The 22,933-nt window shown below is 51.9% G+C and overlaps 1 protein-coding gene across 6 annotated transcripts in view; it reads left to right on the top strand.

Annotated features, from left to right (window-relative positions):
- The window catches only part of RPL27A (ribosomal protein L27a), a 1,008,958-nt gene that overhangs the window by 654,150 nt on the left and 331,875 nt on the right, over nt 1-22,933 (top strand). The window contains exon 1 of one of the 6 annotated variants that reach the window (XM_050756505.1): nt 11,026-11,029. The exons of the other annotated variants lie outside the window; for them this stretch is intronic. The gene's annotated coding sequence lies outside the window, so the exon portion shown is untranslated. Of the gene's footprint in view, nt 1-11,025; nt 11,030-22,933 lie in introns of those variants that run through there. 6 annotated transcript variants of the gene reach the window in all.

Here is a 22,933-nt window from a genome sequence, read left to right as displayed (position 1 = left end):
ATGCTGTGATTGATAATAAATGCTCCCCAAATCTCAGTGACAGGCAACAAATGTTTATTTCTTGCTCGTGTTACATGTCATCACAAGTCAGTGGTGGGCTCTGTTCCCTATCAACACTCTAGGATCCCGGCTGATGAAGCAGTCACTATCTGGGGCATTGCTGGTGACTACAGCCGAGAGAAAGGAGTGCTATGGAGGGTTTCACATCAGCGGTTCAATGTTCCGTCCTGGACATGGCACAAGCCATTTCTTATCACAACACACTGGCTAGAACTAGTCATGTGGCCCCACCATGGAGCCAGAAGCTCAGTCTTGCCCCGAGCCAGGAAGGTGAGTGAAACTGCAATACTTGACAAACAGCACAAGCCTCTAATACCTGACCTGACCCCAGACCTATCTGAATCCACCCTCACTCTTCTCTCTCCAGGACCCCTTCAAGGGCCTAGAAATATTAAAATGCTTTATCTCCACTGTGGCAGAGTGGGTGGAGGCCTTGCAAGGCTGTCCCTTGGCTCACCCACCTTCCCCTGCCATTTCTAAACCACTGCCTGGATGGTGCATCCTGCCTAGCACCTGTAGATCTCAGAGCTTTGCTAAGGAGCTGCTCTTGTTCCCAGTCTAGTCCCTGAGAGGAGAAGAGACAATGCCTCCCACTGGGAAGGCCTCAAACCCATCTGGGTGACTGACTCTATTTCCCCTGTGCTTGAACACCAGGGAGCAACCAGGACTGCAACAGCTGACCCCTCACCTCTTTTCCTGCTGCCATTTTAGTGGCTCAGATCCCTCCACTTCCTCTTCCTGGCAGGGGGAACTTCCCCTGTGTTGTATCCTCTGTATTAGTCCATTCTCATGCTGCTAATAAAGACATACCTGAGACTGGGTAATTTATAAAGGAAAGAAGTTTAATTGACTCACAGTTCTACGGGGCTGCGGACACCTCAGGAAACTTACAATCATGGCGGAAGGGGAAGCAAACACGTTCTTCTTCACAAGGTGGCAGAAGAGAGAAGAATGAGAGCCAAGCAAAAGGGAAAGCCCCTTATAAAACCATCAGATCTGTGAGAACTCACTCACTATCAGGAGGACAGCAGCATGAGGGTAACCATCCCCATGATTTTATCACCTCCCACCAGATACCTCCCATGATACATGGGGATTATGGGAACTACAATTCAAGATGAGATTTGGATGGGGATACAGCCAAACCATATCATCCTCCATTCTCCTTACGCTGGGGCTTAGAGTAAATCTCTAAGTCCACCAGGCTTGATTCAGTTGTATAAAAGGAGCTTTAGGAACTTACAAAACCTTCTCTGTCTCCACTAAGCCTGATTCTTGACGTGTCTGTTCCACTGTGGACACAGCCCTGTTTTGGGAGTCTGCACGTTGAGTCTGCCTCTCTTTGCCTTCCTGCTTCAATAACCCCGAGCATCCCTGAAACAGTGGTGCCTCTGGCTGAGTGAAAAGGGTGGGAGAGCACTTAAGAAACTGGAAAAAATAAAACCACGTGACTTTATTTTTAAAATATCATTTCTTCAACTTTGGTTTGAATTGTACCAGGTGTGTGACCTTGAGTGAGTCACCTAATCCAGCATCTAGAGCTTCCACTGATGGAGCCTCAGTCCAGGCTGGCTCCCCACCCAGCTGTGGAGCACCCTTTCTCTGCAGAGGAGCTCTCCAGAGCTGCCTCCCGCTGCCAGCTCCCTCTGTTCTCTGGCTGATCCCATGGGTCATTTCCACTTCTAGCTGTGGGACCTTGGACATGTTGGTTGACTTTGCCAAGACTCCATTTCTTCACCTGTAAACTGGGGGCAGTAATAGCCTCTCTTAGGACTGTTGTATTAAATTAAATAAAGTCCTTGAAGCAGTGTCTGATATCATATAAGTGCCATGCAAGTGTTATCTCCCATGATTATTGTTATTTTCCATTTTTTCCCTTCCTGAAGAACCCTTTGTGCCCTGAAGCTTTTTATCCCAGTACGCAGGCCTGCCCAGTATAGAGTTACTTAGTTAATGCTTCATCTTGGGATGGCTGCCTCTCAGTCGTCCCAGGCCTCACATGCAGGGCCCATGCTCAGAATCATCACAGGGGTTCTGGGAGTCCTCTGCCCCGGTCCCCTCATGTCCCCTTTACCATTTCTGTGAGCTCCTCCCCACCTTTGAGGTGCATGTGCCTCTGACCACCTCACATGCAATTCTCTGGATGACTTCTCTGGAACTGCTGAGCCAGTTGTATGGAGTTGACATCCCTGGGGTGGCCTTGGCCAATGACCAAGGGCTGGAGTGTGAAAGCCCAGCTCCCTTGCCCCCAGTCGGGACAATTAGGAAGCATGATCATGTCCCAGAGCTCCCCATGCAGGATGAGACTGACACTACCCTCAAGGGGACTGAAACTGTCTGGAGTCCTCCCTCCACCACACTCCTCCCACCCCACACCAGCTTGGCTTTTTCCCCCTTCTCTGTCCTTCACCCACTCCTTACAGATTTCTCCTGGGAAACCCTCCTTCATAAATCATGTGCATCCTCATCTCAGGATCTGTTTCTGATGGTCCTGCCCTGAGACAACCAAGGCCCCACAGAGCTGCGATCATGCACAGGTTAGGCCAAGAGGATCAGCTGTTTCTTGAGAGCCTGTTGTGTGCATTGCACTTCATATGCCTCATCTCACTTAATCCTCAAAGTGGTGTTGCTCGATGGGACACATGAGTATCCCCATTTTACGGATAAGGAAACTGAAGCTTAGAACAGTCATGTGACTCACTTCTGAGGGCCATCGGTGGCTCTGTGGTGGCAGAGGATTTGGATCCAGGACTGTGGGACTCCGCAGCCTGTGCCTTCTACCCCCATGCCAGGATGCAGGGGCAGCAGCAGGGCCCAGACTCCCAGAGCAAGAGGCCAGGCAGTTAGTGCAAGGGCAGAGCAAGAGCCTTTATGGAGAAACTGTGGGGAGAGCAACACAGAAAGAGCTCAAAGTGCACCCGAGGTGGAGAGGCAGACCCCAGCCAACGCATGAGGCTGGAAACGGGCTGGGCTGAGCCAGCTGAGAAGCATTGGATGCCCCTGCCCCACCTCACACCGACACACACCCTCTGGGGCACACAACAGCGAAGCTCAGGGGGGTGACAGCTCACATCTCACCTTCCCGCGCAGGGACTTTGGTCTCCCCCATGCCACTCTCCTGGTGCCAGCCACCCCCATCTTGCACTAGAAGGCTCTGAGAATGGCTCTGGCCTTCAGGGAGAGAGGGATAGGCAGGACATGGGGGTCAGGAAGGGGAAAGAAAGGACAGTGGCCAGGCCCATCACAGAGGAACCTGCACCAGAATGAGGGACAGGGTTTGCAGCTAAGTGGCAGGTATGGGCTGGTATATGCCTGTGAGCAGGGAGGGGAAGAGACAAGGGGAGCTAAAGAATTACTGTCCTTTAGAAAAGGCACGTGCTGTCCACGTTACAGCCAGAGAAGTGACTGGGACCTTCAGTTCCAAGCCCTTCCGCAGAGTCACCAGCCCCCAGCATCCCTTGCTGCAGAAAACAGTTGGGATAGAAGAGGGCCCTGGAACAACAACAGGGATAAGAAAGCTCAGAACTCCAGGCTGGAAAAAAGGGGAGGAAATCCCAGGTGTTCCCTGAGCGGGCGCTGACCCTGGGGATGGCTTGCCTGGTCCTGTCCTCCTTTCCTGGGGTCCCCACATAGGACAACTAACTACCCCTTAAATGAAGAGCCCCAGCACTCTGACACACCCATAACCTCCAACAAAACACCTTCCCCCGAAACCAAACGCCAATTCTATTCACTAGTCCTGATGCCTCTCCTAAATCCAGCTGGAAGCCTCATTTGACCCCTGACCTGAATCTGGCCTTACCCAAAAACTCACTCTGACTGGCCTCAAACCAAACCATAAACCTTACCTGCCCCTACCTCTATTTTTAATGTCTCCCCACCCTGTGAGCTGGGTCCTGACCCCAGTCCACACTTACTGTGGCATACACATGTCCAGGGCTATGGCTTCATCAGGACCCAGTGACCATCAGCCTCTGCCCGCCCCGCCGTGAGGGCCACAGGAGACCCCTTAGAGCAGCTGGGGCTCTGCATGGTTCTGGCCGTCCCTGCATGGGTGATGGATGAGCTCCGGTGTTATCAGCACCACAGGAGGGAGTCACCAATTTCCCTGCCTGTCACTTCACCACAATTTCTAAAGCACAAGAGGCTGATTCCATCTCTCGACACCATTTGACTCTGTTCCCTGCTCTGGCAGGCTTTCTCGGGGCAGGCAGGCCCCAGCAGGGATGCTGGGTGTGGGAGCGTCGTCCGGAGGCGGACAGGCACACGCTTTAGCGCTTATAATTTCTGCTGCTGTCCTAAAAGACAGATGCCATGCCTGGTCCATTTCGCCTCGGCCTCAGCACTCCTGGCTCATCTGAGACCTGGATACCACCACGAGCTCCTCCATCCCCTTGGAGCTGAAGGAGGAAGGTGAGGCACATACCATCAGGGCTCCCTGCCCAGGGGCTGTGCCTTCAGCCCTGCTGGAAAATGACAGAAACCCTAAAATCCTCAGAGGCACTCAGGGATGGAGGACTGAGATCTTCCCATTCCAGCAAGAGAAATACCAGCAGGGTCTGACGTGGCCTCTGTCCCATCACCTTCCCCACTGCAACTGTCCCAACAAATGAGCATGAGTTGCCGTCAAAGCATCCCCTGGGCAGTGGGCAAAGCTGGCGGGTGGTGGTTGTTTGACCCATTTTAAAGCTGGGCAGTGATTTGGAGGAAAAGGGGTTTAGAAATAAGCCAGTAGGCACCAGGGAGGAGGGATGCTGTGGCCAGAGCCTAGTAGGATGACCCCCCAGGTAACTGAAAAGATTGAAGGCAGCACACCTTGAAGACTGATACTACCATAGACAGAGCTCTAGGGTTTCGGCCCTGAACTCAGAGGCAGAACCTGCCAAGAGAAGAAGGAGAGGGTTTCCCAGGCCTGCGGTATTGTCTGGGGGTGGCAGCCCCCAAGGGGCACAGTGGGTGTTAGAGCCTCCTCACCCCCCAAGGTCCACGGCCTCAAGACAGGCTCTCCTAGAGGCCAGCATCTGGGGAGACCAGGTGTTCCCCCAGCATCTGGGGAGACCAGGTGGTATAATGGAGAGGGCAGCAGGGGTGCCAATCAGAACATTTTAGTCCAATATAAGAAAAAACTTCCAACCATCATAGCATCCAATGTAAAAGAAAATCTAAAAAGAAGACATCACATCAAATCTCTGATTGTTTGTGGGCTTTGAGGACTGCCTATAAAACCGCCTCAGTAATTAAGTAGAACGACTCCATTTTGCCACATAAGTATGGTTATGGCTCCTGGGTGGCTGCAATTAATACAAACGCTGATTAAGGAAGCCATCATCAAGGTGTAATGAGTTTTTAAATATTAATCAATATGTTAATAACCATTCTAGGTTAAGGGTGAGGTTTCGGTGCTGTTAGAGGTTATTTCTGCCAGGGACCCAGGAATGCCTGCATCCTGCCCCCCATGCCACCACTCTTCCAGTGGGGTTCCGGGGGGAGCAACAGTAGAACAGAAATCAGAGGCCAGGCTCATGAGCACCTGTGCTGTGTGAATGCCCGCGGCCCTGGCCCCGAGTGCTGCTAGCTGACAGGAACATGGACCAGCGGCTTGAGGTCCTCAGTGGGGCTTTTCACTCCCCAGGTCTACCTGTGGCATCAGCACATCAAAGTGGGCCTAGAGGACAGAGAGAAACCCCACGAGAGGTTCTGAGCCCATATCTCCTCCCAGGCCATGGAACCAGAAGGGATGAGAGGAGAGGAGCAGAAGAGAGATAACCTCAGGACCCAGGGCTCACACCCCGCCCGGGTCAGCAAGAAGCCACGAACCTGAGTTGGTGCTGGCTAAGGCTGTGATCACACCCAGTCAATAACTTGGGTTCTGACTAAGCAGCTTGGCAAAGCCCTCCTTTGAAGGATGCTCTGGCACAGGAAGGGGGAGAGAAGCATGTCCTTCTCTAGTCACCCAGTTTTGTCTCCCTTGACTTTCTGATCTGTCTCACAAGGGCATAGCTGCCTCCCTTGGGGGACAGTCAGCAGCCCATCCACACAGCTCCGTTTCTAGTTCCACTGATACCTACTAGAGCAGCCGCAGCCCCCAAATCCGCTGAAATCAGTTAGAACAGGACATTATTAATGGACTCCAAGGCCACCTACACATTTAAGCCAAAAATTTGCCACCACCCCCTCCTATTTCCTCACCTTAAGTTACAACCAGTCCATGTCCAAAATTCTCCCATCCCTATTGTTTTTCGGCTGTCTCAAATAGAGGGGGTCTTCCTCGGAGGAGGCCTGGGGGAGTGTGGGGTGCCTTTTTACCCTTGCAGCCTGGATAGAATTCTTCTGTCATTTTCAAGGTTGTTTTGAGCGAACTCAAAGTCTCTCATCTGTGCCATTCTTCCTAAAACTGCAAATAAAACAGCCCCAGCCCCAAATCCAGGCCATTTGGAAGCAAATGTGACCACTCTAGCAGTGGCACTCCCCGGGTGGGATGAAGGTCTGGAATCTCTACTGGCAGCCATGGGCCACAGCCGGGTGGTTAGAGCCTGGGGACAAGGGTCAGGTTTCAGTGCCACCTCTGGCCCTGTGTGACATTCATCAAATCACTTTCCCCTTCTGCAGACTGGGCATGATTGTCCTGCCCTACTTGCTTCATAGAGCCGTGGAGATAAACCGAGAGGAAGGATTTGCAAACTGCAAGGTGAGCCGCCAAGATGAGAACACTGTGTCACCATGTCTCCTCCTCCCCTCCTTGCCCTTTCTTCACATGGAACAGCTCCAGGGACGAGGTGACATCAGTTAGGAGAAACCCCTGCCAGGCCCAGCCAGAACTGCCTCCCAGAATCCTCTCAGCCCTGCCCCACCTCTGCTCTCACCCTCATCTCCCTTCCTCATTCCTCATTCCTCCTCATCCTGTTTCCCCAGATAAAATACCCTATCCTAAGGTACAGTCCTAAGGGCATCCAGGTGTCCTAGGTTGAAGGCAGGTGCTCATACTCAGAGCTAGAAGCCTAATTCCTTAGCAGAGCAACACTCCAGAGTACATGTCTGCAAAACCTCACACACACATGCACCCCTCAGACACCCCACATCATGCTCAGCCCCACCCAACTCAAGCACAGGTCTAGGAAGCAAATGGGGAGGTGACTTGAACATCCTTTCCCAGAAACCTGCCCAGAAACCATCCAGGTACACTTCCACCTAAGGGCATGAAGAAAGTGCAGAATGCTTGAACACAGAGCTACCACCTTCTGTTCAGATGGTTTCAAACTTGCAGGGACAAAGGGCTGAGCTCCCTGAGGAGCAGCAGCTGGGGCTGGGGAAGCAAGAGGAGTGCTGCAAGACTTGCAAGCAAGCCCACATCAATTAGGCTTTGATTAGAGGAGGGGGCCAGGTGGGTTGCTGGCTGGGCGCCGGCCCCTCCGTGGCTGAAGCCGAGCTTCCGTAATTGGAAGCCCAGCCTGGCAGGGCTGGGCACAGACTTCATGCCGAGAGAGGAGCCAGCCAGGCGCAGCCTGAATGCTTCTGTTTCTGATCTCTTCTTGCAGGAAAAAAGAGCAAAGCTGCTGGAGCTGCCCGGCCTCCAGCCTCCGAGAGGAGGGGAACGGTGGGTTCAAGCAGTGGCTGCTGCCTGCTAATTGCGGCTTCTGAGGCTTGAACAAGGGCTGCAGAGGCAGGTCTGAGGATGGGGCTTTTCCCACCAACTTTTCCACAGAGACCCTTCCCACGCTGCCCTCACCGGGCAGTTAGTACTCTGAGACCTGGAGGGTCTCAGGGAGAGTTAGTACTCTCAGACCTGGAAGGTGCCAGGGAGAAGATTCTCACAGGTTTTGGGATTCTCAAAGTTCTACCCCAAGCTGGGCAGGCCACATGCACTGAGTATGGAGTGATTGATAACCGCAGAGGTTAACACGGCACACATGACTGTTGTGCATGGATATGTGGCTGGTGTGACTGAAGAATCAAATCTGTCATTTTGTTTATTTCAATAGCCACATGGGGTTAGTGGCCACGGTACTGGACGGCTCCAGGCCAAAGTGAGGAGATGCTGCCCAGATTTCCTGCTGGGTCGCACAGCTGGTGCCCAACTGGGTGGGACCTAGAGGAATGACTTGGCTGTCCTCTGACCCTGTCCTCTCCATCTACAAAAACAGGGTGTTCCTTCCTCTCCTTGTCCAGCCTGAGCAGCAGCCCCAGGCCCGCCCTTCCAGGTGCAGTCAGGGATTGAGGCCAGCAGCACAGCGTCTGGGGCCAGGTGGACTGGCTTTCAAATCTTGCTCTGCCACTTACCAACAGGCCACTAAGCTTTTCTGAACTTCCACTTCCTCATATGTAAAATGGGGATAATAAATACTAATACTATCCACTGAGGGTTACTGCGAGGGTTGAATGAGTGAGTACACGAGGCCCTTAGACCAGTGTCTGGCATGTCAGAAGCGCTTCATAAATGGTAGCTTTTGTTGCTGTCACCATCACCATCATCATCACCAGTTGGCATGCAACAAACAGCAGCCACATGGAGAAGGAGTGCTGATAAGTCTGTTCTGCAGGGGGACTGCAGACCTAACAAATGGAGTTTGGGTCAGGAGCTTCTCCTTGAGTAACAGAGTAAAGGCTGACAGGAAAGAAACCAAAGGCCATTCTACCCCATAACAGGGGTGGCAGGGGTGGGGAGCTGGGGGCAGAGGATTACACCTTGCTAACTGAGGAAGTATATCCTTTCAGAGCATGGATTCAGATCTAACAGCTGCTGAAAATTGGGTGGGACTTATTGGAGGTGTGCAAGAATCTGCCCATTAGTTACGGGCATGAAGCTCACCCCAGTGGGAACAGAGACAGGGAAATCTACCCAGGGGCATCCATGTCCACCTTTGACTGTGAGCCTGGAGCTCTTCCTGCCCACAGCAATCCTGTGAGACCTGGTGGCACTGGGCCTTAAGGAAAGGGGCTGTGGAGCGGGAGAAGGAGGAGTGGGGGCCTCAAACTCCTCCAAAGTGACTGGCTGACAGGGGACCCTGTCCTGGGAGGGAGGACCGATGGCTCACCACTGTTATCCTTTCCTGCTGACAGTGGTCAGGTTTTCCTGGGAGAGGTGGGTGAGATGTCAGACAGGGAGATTTAAAGGAGACCAGTGGTGGGGGTGAGGGGGGACCTTAGGGCTGAGGGGGGCAGAGGGCACCCAGGAGGAAGCAGTTCCTATAAAGGATCAACAGTATCAAGGACATGCCCAGCAGGCTCTGGAGAGCCTCTAAACTTTCCTTCTGTCCATAACAATTCCTGCCAGTTCCAGCCGGGGCATCTGAGGAGCCCAGTGACCCTCATCTCTGCTGGCTTTGGGAAACAGGGACACCAGCTGTCAGAGGGCTGGACCACGACTCATGGCTCTGGGCAGTGGTGACTGTCTATGGAGGTCCAAGGCCCTTGGTGGAGCTGGGAGCACCCCGCAGGACCCGCAATACCAGGGTAGCACTCTGGAGCTAACTGTGCAAGAGAGACAGGAGCCTGACCCCAAGTCTGCCCTGAGCTAGAGGAAGCTGTCCCTGAAGTGGGGTGGGGCCCACACAGCTGGATTGCATTAAATGAAGGTGGAGGCACCGCCCCGCAGTTGTGCAGCCTGAGGTCCCGGGTGCCGAGGCCCCAGTTTTCTCCCTCCTTCCCGGCCTGCCCTCCTCCCTCCTCCCAGCAGGGCTGCCATCAGACTCATTGGCTCCCAAGTTCTGAAATGAACTCTGCTCCAAGTAATTACAGCTCTTCAAGTTTCCCGTCCTCTGTTTAAAGAATTTGTCCTCTCGCCCTCAATGCCCCATCAGCTCCCTAATTAGCAGCGCGCGGCGCGATTACCCATTCTCCGCAGCTCGCTGGGTCCGGCCCCCCTAATGAATGTTTGTGGACAGCTGGGAGCCCGCCCGGCGGCCCGCGGAGCCAGGAGTCAGGGCCCAGGAGTGCGAGCTGTCAGCTCCGTGATGGGGCTGGAGCTGGTCGCAGCCCCGCGGGCCTCCAGGAGGAAAGGCCTTGAAATATAAATGAAGATGAATATTCATATTTGGTTCAATAAGTGCCAACTATTAATATACATGTCTGTCGGGAAGAGGAGGCAGCGCGGAGCCAATTGTGCCGGGCATAATTGGGCTCCTAATTCACAATTAGCCTTGAGCTCTGGGCCTCTGCACAGCCAGAACCTGGGATCGGAACCGCGGGAGGGGCAGGGGCCTGCTGCAGGGAAGTCCCTGAACTCCCCAAAGGTCCTCCTGCCCTCAGACCCCTCCCCACTAGGAGAAGGCTGGGGAAGAAGAGGAGGCCCACAATCTGCCTCCAGGAATCCCGCAGGAATTGCAGCATTCAGGTGCACCCTAGGGTCACCTTTGAGCCATGCAAATTGCTCCTGAAAGCTGGAGGGTGGGGGAGCTCTACATGGGGCCACCAGCTCAGATGAGCTGACGCCCAGTGTGTCACCAGAGCCCCACATTAGGAAATGTCTGAAGAGGTATGAGAACTGAAGCTAGAAAAGCTAGAAAATTGCAGGTACTCAGCTCAGCTTGGCCACTATCCACTCTGAAGTTTGGTTTAACAGGGGCTTGCCTGGATGGCCCCGCCTCCCCATACAGGCTCCTGGTGTCACTCAGCCTCTTTTCCTAGCTTGGGCTCAAAGCAGCCCTCTCTTGGTTCTCTAGACTCTGCCCACATGTCTTCTATTATGACACAGCTGCCACTGGGCCTTCTCCTGCACTTCCCCTGCAAATCACCGGCTACCCACAAGTGGCCGCAGAGCCAGGCTGAGCCCTGCCCTCTCCTGGGACAACAGGGAAGACCACACTGGAAGACGTCAGGATTTGAGGACTGAGGGAGTCCCAGCTTGGGGTGGGGGCATGTCTGAGCTCTGGAAATGAGCTGGGACCCCACCCTGCACACACCTGAGGAAGCTGAATAGACTCCCTTTGAGCCAACAGCTCAGTCCTATCTCCAGTGCATTGGTGAGTGGGGGTGCCTTGTGCCTGTGTGCTCAGCCCAGATCTGTGCCAGCCAAGGGCAGGGGTTGAGATCTGCCCTCCAGCCAAAGTCTAACTGTCAGGATGGGAAATAAGCGCTCAGGATGCCAGCCTGAAAGAGTAGTCTTCAAGGCGCTGCTACAGGGCACCTGGAGGGTGAAGAGATGGTTATTGAGGTCATCCAGGTACTGTTCCACTGGAGGAATGACCAGGAACAGCTGGGACAGTGACAGGGGGCGGGTGCTGCGACAAACCAGCCTGAAGGGGCTCCCACTGGCCAAATCTGGGGCAATCTGAACATCAAAATAAATGATGATAGTAGCAGTTCATAACCCATTGAAAGAAATAGGAAACCATGAATCCATACCGACATAAATGAATAAATTGAAAATTTAATGAGGAATGGGATATTTACACAGTCTCGTAATACCTTCCCACATAGTTATTAATTACAAAGGGAAAAAGAATAATTTTACCGTGGAGAGAAGGCTGGCAGATACCACCTTCCTCATGTGATCAAAGTGAGCATCAGCAATGGGACAGTCAAAACCCTGCGCCTCCTGACAAGAAGCGCGGGGACGAGCCCATGGTAACAGGCCTGTCCAACACGCACGGCCTGCATTGAACCTTGAGAAACGTTAGACAAACCCAGATTGAGGGACAGCCTGCCCAATACCGGCCTGTCATCACAAAGGCAATAAGGTCAGGAAAGACCAGGCACTATCCCAGATTGAGGGAGACTAAGGAACATGACAACTGAGTGAGATGCATGACCCCAAAATCTGGGTCCTTTTGCTCTAAAGGACATTGTTGGGATGCTTGGTGCATCTTGAGTGGGGCAGAAGACTGACTGCTAGTTATATGTCAGTGCTAATTTGCTGATTTTGCTGTGTTAAAGAAGGTTGAGGGAAATGCATGCGGAAGTGTTTTCTTGATGGGCCCCAGGTCATCACCCTATGTTTTCAAATGGCTCAGGGAAAAAAGTTACGTGTACTGGACTTGCTACTTTTCTGTAAAGTTGAGGTTATTTCAAAATAAATTGTAAAAGGGCAGGGAGAGGTGCTGGTCTAAACTGAGGTCCAATGCTGGAGAAAACAGAAGCCCAGACCCCATGTCTTAACAGCATGATGCTGGGTGGTCCGGGCAAGGCTTGCTGAGTGGACACCCTCATGGGCCCGTGCGCCTCCTCAGTTACTTGCCTCCAGGTGGTGGGTGAGACAAGTGAGGATTTTTCTGGAGAGACATCAGCACTGCCCTGCAATCAGAGAGAGAGGTTCTTGAGGGGATGTGGCCTGTGTCCCCCGAGTTTGGGGGCAAGGGCCTGACACTTTCCTGTGCAGCTGGCACAGGGGTGGTCTAGCAGAACTTGCCTGGAAAAAGGCAAGCATCCCTCTTAGCAGCAAGGGAAAGGCCACGGGGCTCCAGCTTTCTTAGAGGAAAGGAGACTTCCTAGTGGGGCACAGTGACTTCCAGAGGTGACCCCAACAGAAAGGGCATGCAGACACCCAGGGTGGTGGTAAGGACAGTTAGCTGATGTTCCAGTGCTGTGGATCAGGCTGGCTCAGCACAAGCCTTGGCCTCCAGGGCTCACCCCTGCACAAGATGACAGCTCCAGGACCTCAAAGCAGCCCGTGCCTCTTTGTCCCAGCCTGTTCCTGGCTGCTGCTAAGATGAAGGTATCTGTAAATTCAACTATTGCTGTGACATGATGGTGGCATGACACCCGACAACTCCACAGTTTAGAGCAACATTGATTTGCCTGTTACCAGGTCTGCAGGTTGGCTCCGTGACTCCACTTTAGGATGCAGGTCAGCAAGGGATGGCTGTAGGGTCTTGTTAGGTTCAGGCCGGTTCCTCTGGCCCAGCAGAAAGCACAGCTCCTAGGCCTGCACTTCCTAGTCTCTAATCATCAAAGGATCATGAGAGGCTGAGCAGAAACCCACAAGGCCTAGCCCCAGGTCCACATTGTCACTTGCATTGTCCATCGTCCAATACAAGTCAAGGCATAATTAGTGTTTTATTGCTGTTTTACAAATTACCATGAAATTGGTGGCTTAAAACAATGCCCATTTATGAGTCCACAGTCTGTAGGTCAGAAGCTCAGCATGATGTGATGGGCTCTCTGCCCAGGCAGAAATCAAGGTGTCAGCTGTTGCATTCTCATCTAGAGCTGGGGCTCCTCTTCCAGGCTCATTCCTGCTATTGCAGGTGCAGGATTTTTCCATGCCCTCGGAGTACTGATATCTCCGTTTCCTTGCTGACTGGCAGCCAGCATTGCTCCCAGCTTCTGGAGGCCGCCTGCATTCCTTGTCATGTGGCCCCTCCCTCATCAAACTAGCAATAGTGCAAAAAATCCTTTTCGTGCTTTGACTCTTCGGCTTCCTTTTGTGTTGCTAACCAGGGAACATGCTCTGCCTTTTAAGGGGCTCACTGGATTGGTTTAGATCCACGTGGATAATCTCTGTATCATAAGGTCAACTGACTTAGGACTTTAATTACATCTGCAAAATCCCTCCACAGCAGTACCTAAATTAGTGCTGCGCTGATAACTAGGGATCAGGAATCTTGGGGGGTCACCTTTACAATTCTGCCTACCACACATGGCCAGGTCCAACATCAATGGGTGGGAAAATGTATACCTCAAGAGAGAGGGGAGCGAAAGATTAGTGAACCATTATCCCATCTAATAGTGTTCCTGGAAAGCCTGAAGTTCATTCATCTATCCACCATCTATCCCTGCACCTGGGCAGGGCCAGAGGGAAGGGGAGGGCTCTATGCCTGTTCCCAAGAGGCTCTGTCACTGTCTTCTTCCCAAGATGGTCCTGGACAACCACCCAGGTGCCAGAGACCTGGGTCTTAGCCCCCCTCCTGGCCCCCTGTCCTGCCTCCCTTGGGTGGTTGTCCAGCGTGCACCTCATCCCACAGCGAGCCTTTCCTGGGCAGCCACCAACCTGCACCTGACCAGACCCCTGCCTGCCCTCAGGTCTCCCAAGAGTCTGAGGCCCCACCCTTCACCCCAGCCCCCACCCACCTACTCGCTCCCCAGCATTTGCCCTCTCCACCACCCCCACCAATCCCTGACTCTCAATGCGCTAGGCTCACCCCAACCTCTGGACCTTTCGTTGCACTGGTTTCTCCTCTCCTCCGAGCTCTGGGGCTCTTCTTCTCTTATCCCTATATCCAGGCTTTCCCAATCCCTCAAGGCCTAGCTTGTCTCCTCTGCTTCTTCAGAAAGCCCTGCCAGCTGCCCCTCTTGGGCCCTGTCTTATCTGTGCGTGGAGCTGATGGAACGCCTCTGCAAGAGTCAGGACACGATGGCAGGATCCCTGGCCCACTGCAGCACAGTGGCATGGAGCAGGTGTTCCACAGCACGGAGTGGGCACCCATGCCACCACTGCTGGAATCCCTGCCTCGTATGCCAGCAGGCAGGCGCCTGTGCTCATGCAGGCCCATGGCCACCCTCTCACATGCCTGCTTGGCCACTCTGCTTCTTTCTCACAGAGTCAGACACCTCCCCATGATGGTTCAGTATCTCGGCTGCCTCATCATGACATCAGTTTGGAACAAGTCTGTGCCTCCATGGGGCCTAGGAGCTGGACTCAGTTTGATTAGAGAGGGTAAGCTGGCTTCCAAATTCTGGCTCTGACTGTTCTCTGAGCAGCAGAGGCTTGGGAAGGAAGGGCCGGGGCCCAACAACTGAGGGACTTTGAGAACAAGGTCACATCTCGGCAACCGAAAGCCAGTCAAGCTCCTTCCATCAAGTTTTTAACTAGAAAAATAGTGTGCCCATTTCTCTGTAATACACCTCTGGGCTTTTTTATTATGACTTCATTTCCCCTTGTAATATTGGAACGTCTCTATAATTGTAAAAGTGTAATAGAATCTAATAGAATTTCATTTGGCGCCCGGAATGCTCCGTGCCATGGCCGCTCATTCGGAGTGAAATAATGATGTCTAATGCCCACACACGGCTCCCCGTGACCTTATTCAATCTTGGGGCTGATCGGGAAATATATTGATTCAATTATACACTGATGACAAATGAACTCAAAGAAAGAGGAAAAAAAGGTCAGCATATATTTGAAAATGTAAATCTTAGCAATGTCTTTGGGGTTTGCCCAAAAAAAAAAAAAAAAAGCCATTTCAAAATGCCATTTGTGGCTAATAGTGTGGAGTTCCAGACTCCATTAGGGAGGCGCGTCAGTGGCCGGGGAGGCATTAATGGGGTGTTGCTTCTCTACAGCTGGGATCAGGCCCAAATCCTCCCTAAGCAGCTCCTGCCCTGCACGGTCTCTCCCTGAAGCTGCCCCTTCCCCAGCAGCAGCCAGACTGACCTTCCTTCTCCTTTATTTTCCCATCCATTTGCCATCCCTCCTTACTTCCTCCCTCCCTCCCTCTCTTTTTACCTCTCTCCCTCCCTCCCTCTCTTCCTCCCTCCCTCCCTCTCTCTCTCCCTTCCTTCCTTCCTCACTTCCTTCCTCCCTCCTTTCCTTCTTTCCTTCCTTCCTGAGAGAGACTGAGGAGACAAGGGTGACAGGGTCGCCCGCTGCACACCTGAAGGGAGTGAGCCCGGGGAGGGTTCTGGGTGAGCCTGGGCTTCAGGGTGGAGGAGGTGCCCCTTGGGCAGGACCAGTGCAGCAGGTGATGACCAATGTGGGGAGAAAGTGAAGAGCAGCGCTGAGAAGTCAGGCATGGGGCTGAGGAGTAGCCAGAGAGAGGGAAGGGCAACCAGGAGGGCCGGATTACTGGAGGTGGGTGAGGGAAGAGAGTGAAGAAGGTAAAAAAGGCCAGCCACGTGGAATATTGTCAAATTCTCGAAGATGGAGCTGCACAAAACCCCAAGACATTCACAGGATTTCTCCACTTAAAAAATTATTTAAGAATATTTTACATAAAGTACACACATTTTCAGTATACAGCTGGATGATTTCTAAAATAAATTTATACATGCCTGAAACCACCCAAATCAAGTTCCGGAATATATCCCACATCCCAGTGGACTTCCTCATGACCCAGTTAGTACCCCCACCTACCCCAGGTAACCACTCTTCTGGCTTCTACTCCCATAGATTAGTTTTGCCTGCCTTTGAACTTCATGTGACTGGAATCATAAAGTATGTACTTGTTTTTTGCATCTGGCTTCTTCTCAGCATCATCTCTGTGAGAGTCATCTGTGCAACTGCATGTACCGGCAGCTCTCGCTCTGCACAGCGGTGCGTGAGGGACACACAAACGACCGTGTGAGTTGAAATCGCACAGGGAGATCCTAATCAGTGGGGGAAAAGTATGATTGTTCTGTGACCTTTAGAAGTTTTGTCAAAACATTAAAAACTCTTACTGTTAAGTTATAAATATAGTTGGGAAATAAAAACAATAGTAAAACTAATACTCATTTAGTATTAGTTTTAATTAGTTTTAATTCTGATGCAATTTTAGACATCAGAAAATTAAGAATTAAAGTATTTTACTTCTTCGTAAAAGCTTATGAAGAGCAGATTGAACATGCTGGTCGTGTCACTTACAATACAGGCAAGCATCTTTTCTATGTGTTGGCCAATTGTCAGACTGTGTTCTGAGTTTGGATCTGCTACCAACATTTCCTCCTTTGTGTTTTCAATGTTGTGAAATATCTCTGGAAGTTCCTTTGGTGTGAAGTGTTTTTGTGAGCATCACTTTCTCCGGGGCATGTTCATCCACTTCATCACAACCTCGTTCCTCGTTTATGTCAATACGTTCGTCTTTGCTAAGTTCCTCTGCTGCACATCTGGAGCCAAACGGTGGCAGCGTCGGTGGGCATTCCCAGTCAGCTATTTCTTCTACAACTCTATTTACATTTGAGTCGAATTTTACTTCTAGCATTATCATTTTCATTTCTTTGTTGCAATTTCTTCTTTGTTAACTAATTCCTTCTTTCAATTAGAGATCCAATTGGCCGTTGTCCAATCACCAACAGCCTTAGAAAGAGGGATGTGATTGGTCATCGATCATGATATGTATCTGCTATTGATGGAGCAACTTGCAAACTGAAGAGCCAGCAGGGAAGTTTACCCCTTAGGCCACTACTCACAGTTTAAAATATGCCAGTAAAATGGTGGCTGAAATTTGAACCACCTTGTTGAGAGACTGAAATTGCTTAATTAAACCATGGTAACTGGAATCTGTGCATATCGGAATATGCACATAAAATGGGATCACATAAAATGAAGACTGTCTATGTACGTAGTTTGTTCTTTGTCATTGCTATGTACTACTTCATTGTTTGAATATGTCATAACTTATTTATCCCTTCTTCTGTTGATGGACATTGGGGTTGTTCCAGTTTTGCTCTGTTATGAAAATAGCTGCTATGAATGTTCTTGCACCTGTCAACATATGCACTCATTTCTATTGGTTAAAGATTCTCCACTTGGGTTCACCAATTATTTCATGTGACCCCCAAGCAAATTCCTAAGTTCACAAAGCTGGGGGCCTCTGAGCCACATCTGTGAAGAAGGAGGAGTCACAGTGTCGTGATTGGGCTGAGATGCGAGGAAGGGCCAGCAGGCAACAGCTGGTTAGTCCCTTCTCCTCCTCCAGACCCATTTTACAGATAGAAGGAAAGACTCTAGACCCAGGGGGACGTGCCTGAGGTCACACAGAGAGTCAAACCTCTGGGGCCGCTCAGCTGCCCTCCGCAGACCCGACTGCCCTGCCTTCTGGTGCAGGTGCTCCCCAGCTGTGGGGCCGGAGTTGCCTTATTCTGGGGCTGCTGGAGTTCTCCCTCTTTCTCTCCAAGAGCAAATTCCTTCACCCTCACCTTCATGAGGGGGCCAGGAAGCTGATTGGGACCTTCCCTCCCCCCGGACACCCCAGAAGCTTTCAGCAAAACTCAACTCAGCCCCGCTACCCCATTTAATTCTCATAATTAGCTGACAGCTCATTAGCAGCTCATTATAAACCCTGGAAATGCAGTGACAGTAACAAATTCAGTGCAGCCAGCCAGTCCGGGGGTGTCCCCAGGGGCCTGACCCAGGTTGGGCTTCCAGGGGGCTGCTGGGAATGAGTTCAGCCTCGGCCCGTGTCTGAACCCACAGAGTCTGAATCCTATTCCTTGGATCCCATTTACCGTTACCACCCCTCCACCTCCACTTACCCACTGCCACTTTCCAGCCCAGCTCCCAGCTGCAGGGCCTTCAGCTACCTTCCCCACGCTTCTGTCCTGAGAGGACAGGTAGGAGGAATTAGCCTGGCTCCAACCCAGGAAGGGAACCCAAAGCCTCTAGGGGGCCCCAGAGAACACAAACTCTCTGCCATTACTGGGCACCTGGCCAAGCCCCCAAGGCCCATGCACCCACCTTCCACCCCACAGAGTCCTGGAACTTGGGTTCCAGCACCCCTCTCCATTTGTCCTTCCAGCTCTGGTCTCAGCCTTTCCACCTGTCTGTCTGCCTATCTGTCTGTCTCAGTCTATTTCCATTTATTCAACATCCATTAGGCACCTACTATTTGCCTGTTCTGGGGTAAGCCTGAAGGAGCTGCAGAGATCATTAGATAAAGTCCATACAGGAAGACTTTCTCATGGCACGGTGGGGAAGGAAAGGGGGAAGCAGACCACTGCAATCCCATGGGATAAGGGCTGGATGGAGAAGAAGCTGCTGAAGCATCAGAAGGGGATCCAGCTAGGCCTGGAGTAGGCCCATCAGGGGAGGCTTCCTGGAAAAGGCAGCCTCTTGGAGGAGCAGGAGTTTGCTGGTCTGTTGGTCTGTCCCAGGCCAGCCTCTGCACCTTCATCCTCTTTGCAACCCAGGCCCTCTCCTTCCTACAGCCCAAGCCCTTCCACTTCATGGTCTCAGTCCCACTGAAGGCCCCAGGACACAGGACAGAGACTGTGAACAGGGCCAGCCCTACAGGAGATGGTTAGAGCCTGGGTGGAAAGGAGGGACAAGAGTGACTTCTACAGAAGGGGTGGGAGAGCACAGAGGGGGTTGGGGGAGGCTCACATATGACGGGCTGAGTCCTGAGTGCCCAGGTGGCCCCAGCCTCTAGCAGGCCAGGTGACCTTGGGAAGTGGCATATCTCCCCTGGGTTCCATTTCCCCTCTGTGCTCTACGAGGAATCCTGCAAGGTGGGGCCTGACCACAGTCTGTTTACAGGAATGGGCATCCAGTGTGGCCACCAAAGATCAAAGCTCCGCAAGAGAGGCCCAGACCCCAATCCTGAGCTCCCAGTTCCACCTCGGGGTGGCCATACATCTGCCACAGGGATCGATGAGAAGTCATTATCATTGCCTCATGTTAATGACACCAATTAATTCCCCATCTGTGGGTCCAATGCAGCCTTCAGCGCTGAAGGTTAAAGGGAGGTTACTGGCTCAGGGTGAGTTTTCCCCAGGGATGGCAGCTACAGGCTGGTTTGTGTGGACTGTGAGAGTCTAAGGCCTTGCATTTGGGACTGTGCAGTGTGTGTGAGCACACATGTGTGTGCATATGTATTCATTATTCTTGTGTTGCCCTGTGTGTAAAGAATACATCCATGCCATGCATGTACACAGGTATGCATTCTGTGTCTGTCTGCATTGTGCATATATAAAGAGTTTATGTAAGAGTTTATGTGTACAAAGTATATGTTTTGTATATATGTGTGAACAAAGTACTAAATGTGTACAAAATGTGTGTATATAAGTTCTGCTTCTACATCATGTTTGTAAACAATGGAGGGCTTCCATCCATGCGCACTGTGCATGCCAAGGTTACGTGTGTGAGTCCTATGTCTGCAAATGCTGAGGACACAAAGTATTTGTACCTCCTGTATCCATGCAGATTGTGAGTGTGTGTGTGTACATTGTGTATATACATGCATCATTGTACAGATGTGTACAAGCCCATGCTGACGTGTCCACATCATTGTACATTCATGTTCTGACTATGAGGTATGGGGACCAGAGGCTCCTCCCTGCTTCTTTAGGGACTGAGAGCTTCTGCCCCTGAGCCCAGAACTCTAAGGGTAGATCTTCCTGCACTGTGACATGGACCTGATGCTGCCTGAACTTCAGCTGGGTCTTGAAGAATGAGTAAGAATTTACCAAATAAATGAAGTGGTAGAGGAGGGAAAGGGGTTCTAGGCTAAAGATGCTTTTCAAACATAAGGATTGTTCTAAGTGTGTGACACACACTCATATAATCTTCACAGCAACACTGTGAAGTGGGCACTATCACCATTCCTAGTTTGCAGATGAGGAGAATGAGTTATAGAGAGTTTGGTAGCTTTCCCAAAGGCACATGAAGCTTGAAAATGGTACAGGATTTGAACACACACTCACACTCACACATTCTCATACACACAATGATATGCACAATGAACATGCAGACAAGACAGTGGACACACTCAACATCACACACACACACACACACACACACACACACACACACACAGGCTGTCTCCAGATGTTCCCATCTGTCCAGAGTGACTTGGGCCAGAGCTCTGGCTCAGCCCTAGCTTCTATGGGGTGGTGGAGTGGTAGGAAAGGGCAGTGAGCATGTGATGAAGGGGGACTGAGGGATATAACTGACGGTGGTCTCCATCCTCTCATCCTACCCCTGCAGCCAAGCAGCAGAGGACAAGGTCCTCCCTACCCACCACACCCAAAGAAGTGGACCCACTTCGGAAACCTCATTGCAGTCTCACTTCCTCCATCAGCTGTGGGGGAAGGAGCCTGTCCGCCCTGTCCCTGCCTGGCTATGGAAAAGACTCCCTGGGAAAGGGGAGACCCCAATTCCCCACCCAGGCCTCCTGTGTCCCCAGTTTCCTCAAGAGCCAGCAGTCACTGAGCTTAAAAAACAAGAAACCTGAAAGCTGCTGCCTGTCCCATGCACAATGTTACCTCTTGCCCAAGGAGGCTCCCTGAGGGCCAGGCTGTCCTTGGCCTGTGTCCTCAAGGTCAAACTGTGCCCTGGCTGCCCCCTCACCATCAGCAGGCCCAGGATGGGCAGCCTGCCCAGCCCACCAGTGCCAGAATTACTGGCCCGTCACCTCTCCCCTGGGCTCTGTCTCTTCTTAATTAACAGAAAGCCATTGTGAATACTAAAGAAGAAATTAGCACATGTCAGTCATTTTCAGGTGTTTATAGATTTCTGGATCCATCTCTAATTAACCCCTCCAGTTCTGAAGCCCTGCCTGAGTGGCAGGTTCTTGCCTCCCCTTGGATGGGAGCCTGGCCCCTGCCCTCAAGGAGCCCCAGTCTGGTCAGCCTTGTTTCCCTGCTTCAAAGCAGCTTCCCTTTAATCTCAGGATCCAAAATAACTTACCACATTCCCCCGGGGAGGGCCCCAACCACCCTAAGACATTGGGTGGTCAGATTAAGACATGAAATATACATGCCCTTTCACCTTCAAATCCACATCTGGGAATCTATAGAAAGGAGCTGATCGCACAAACGCGCAGTGTGCTGAGGTAGCCCCATCACAGAGCTGTTACCGTCGCAGAAGCCATCAGCATCTGTGTCCGTCTGTATGGAATGGCTGTTAGGGGACAGAGACAGCTACTGGGCAGCCATGGAAGGGCCGCGATACACATCTCGGTTCACTGCCATGAGGACATATCCTTTATGCACTGTTTTGGCAAAACTGCAGGTTACTAAACTGTATTTATAATATGACATTTACATAAATTGAGAGAGAAAGAAGGCTCAAGAGGCAGGAGCGGGGCCTAGGAAGGGAGGGCGGGGCAGCACCTGGCCTCAGTTCTCCCACCTCCTCCTCTCCTCCTCCGCCTCTGCAGCCACTGTGAGGGTGCAGCCGGCCTGAGTGGGGAAGGAAAGCTCTGATGCCAGAGCTTAGCAGGCCTGGTCTCTCTTCCTGCTGACCCCAGTTTCTTTATTTGTAGAATTCTGAACTCTCACTGCTTGGGAATTCCTGAAAGGCTGAGCCTCAGCAAGGCCCCAGGACCTAGGTTGCTGTGGATGCCCTCTGCACAGCTAAGGGTTGGGGCTGAGGGATAGTCTTTGAGGCTTGAGATGCTGGGGCTTTATCCTAAGGGGCCAGCCTGAGGAACACTGCGGCCAACCTGCACCCCAAAGGCTCAGTCAGTGGAAGTTTCTGAGTGAGAATTCAGAGCCCTGCATGGGGGAGAGGCTGTTGTCTGCTCTGAGTTTCTGTCTCAGGCCCTTCTGCGTTAAGAACAGCCCCATTCTGGTGCTCCAGCTACACCAATGAAGGCAGGAGGAGACCCCGTCTGATGGGCCACCCACCCTCCCAAGGGCCAGGGCTGGCTTGGAGCCGCTTTGGGAGGATTGGGGTAGAGCTAAGGGGCAACAGGAAAAAAAGGCTGATTCAAACCCAGGCCTCAAAAGATGAGGCTTTTTTTTTTTTTTTTTTTTTTTAAAGAAATGGTGTCTCACTCTGCCACCCAGGTTGGCATGATCATAGCTCACTGCAGCCTCCAACTCCTGAGCTCAAGCAATCCTCCCACCTCAGCCTCCTAAATACCTGGGACTACAGGAGCATGCCACTATGCCCAGCTCATTTCTTAATTTTTTGTAGATATGGGGTCTCACTGTGTAGACCAGGCTGGTCTCAAACTCCTGGCCTCAAGTGATCATCTTGGCTTGGCCTCCCAAAATGCTGAGATTACAAGTATGATCCACCCTCGCAGGCCCAAAAACTGAGACTTTCTCCAACTCCCTGGTGCTTTCTCTGCTTAGGGCTGTAAGGGAGAAGCAGAGGGCAGCACTGGGCCCAAAAACACTCCATTCCTGAGGCCACAAGTATGGGGCTCAGACTTCCAACAGGGACCTCAGTGGGGCAAATGCAACATCCTGAATTTAGGGTCAAAAAGTCAACTGCTGAAGTTGCAGCTGGAGGAGACAAGGTAGCTCCTGTGAGAAACAGGGGGCTGGAGAGGCCCCAGGCAAGAGTGTCATGCCC

This window comes from Macaca thibetana, chromosome 14 (assembly GCF_024542745.1).
Source record: "Macaca thibetana thibetana isolate TM-01 chromosome 14, ASM2454274v1, whole genome shotgun sequence".
NCBI classification, from domain to species: Eukaryota; Metazoa; Chordata; class Mammalia; order Primates; family Cercopithecidae; genus Macaca; species Macaca thibetana.
Note: the sequence above shows the minus strand (reverse complement) of the source record. Positions and strands in the feature narration are given on the sequence as shown.